Source organism: Ovis aries, chromosome 5 (genome assembly GCF_016772045.2).
Source record: "Ovis aries strain OAR_USU_Benz2616 breed Rambouillet chromosome 5, ARS-UI_Ramb_v3.0, whole genome shotgun sequence".
Taxonomy (NCBI): domain Eukaryota; kingdom Metazoa; phylum Chordata; class Mammalia; order Artiodactyla; family Bovidae; genus Ovis; species Ovis aries.
In genome coordinates, this window is record NC_056058.1 from 81,072,394 (window position 1) to 81,073,683 (window position 1,290).

Consider the following 1,290-nt stretch of genomic DNA (forward strand, 5'->3'; position numbering starts at 1 on the left):
AGCTGGTGTGTGGCATGTGGTATGTAAACACTTTTAATATAAAAATGACATGAATCTAATAAAATTATTCAGGCGTTCACAATTTTAAGTGCAATTAAATCAATGCATCTAGGTACATATCATATTTTAAAATTTTTCTCTTCATTTGTAGCCTAATCTTGAGTTACTTTGCTTATTTGTTTTGAGTCTCTGACTTCTAACCTTAATCCCATTTTTCCAGCATTTTGTTCAGCTGCTGCTAAGTCACTTCAGTCGTATCCGACTCTTAGCGACCCCATGGACTGCAGCCTACCAGGCTCCTCCGTCCATAGGATTTTCCAGGCAAGAGTACTGGAGTGGGGTTTTGTTCAGACTAGTCCTTATATTATCAGGAGGTTGTTGCCATACTGAGAATTTAGAATCTGCTTTGAAATTTCAGGAATTTTCCCTGCTCTTAATGCTATAGAAAAATGTATATATCTGCAAAAAAGATTTTAAATTCCTATTCAGGGCTTACAAGGCGATTGTTTACCTGAGCACTTAGGAGAGAGAGGAAGCCCTCAGGGTGTGCATGAACAAATTCAGTGTTTGGGAAGAAATATGCTAACTAATACTTCAAAATATTGCACTTCATCACGAATGTCTGTATTGTCTGTTATGTATTAGGGGGCACAGTTTGAGAGCTGCTGATATATATAACATTGTCTGGCTAGACCAATTTGGAAACATTTCAGTCAAACCTGGAACTTGGTCTGCTTCACAATTGGTGCGTTCTCACAAATTCCACTGGGACAAGTTCCATGCATTTCCATTCCTCTATCCAGCATGCAGAGAAGCCTCTGGAGGCTTGGAAATTTGTCTCATGACCCTAAGTTCTTCACATATTTACTAAGACCAACTCATATTAAATAGCCCAACAAAACTTGAACAAGCATCAATAATTGTGTTTTCCTGAGCACAAGTTGCCTTTCATTAAAGGCCACAGGGGCTTCCCTAGTAGCTCAGTTGGTAAAGAATCTGCCTGCTATGCAGGAGACCCAGGTTTGATCCCTGGGTAGGGAAGATCCCCTGGAGAAGGGAATGGCAGCCCACTCCAATACTCTTGCCTTTAGAATTCCATGGACATTACAGTCCATGGGATCACAAAGAGTCGTTCACAACTGTGCAACTAACTTTCCTTTCCTTTCAAAGGCTACATGAAGAGGAGAAACTCAATTATTTTAAGATGAAAATTTAGATTAGGTGGAACTCTACAGATTTGCCAGCCATCTGGTTCTGTCACAAACTCCTCAGGGATCCTGAACATATTTG

General features: G+C 40.0%; 1 non-coding gene across 1 annotated transcript; it reads left to right on the forward strand.

The window, feature by feature from the left end:
* Nucleotides 1-969: 969 nt before the first annotated feature.
* Nucleotides 970-1,041, forward strand: TRNAS-GCU (transfer RNA serine (anticodon GCU)). The gene has a single exon. It is a non-coding gene; the product is annotated as a tRNA-Ser (tRNA).
* The last annotated feature ends 249 nt before the right edge of the window (nt 1,042-1,290 follow it).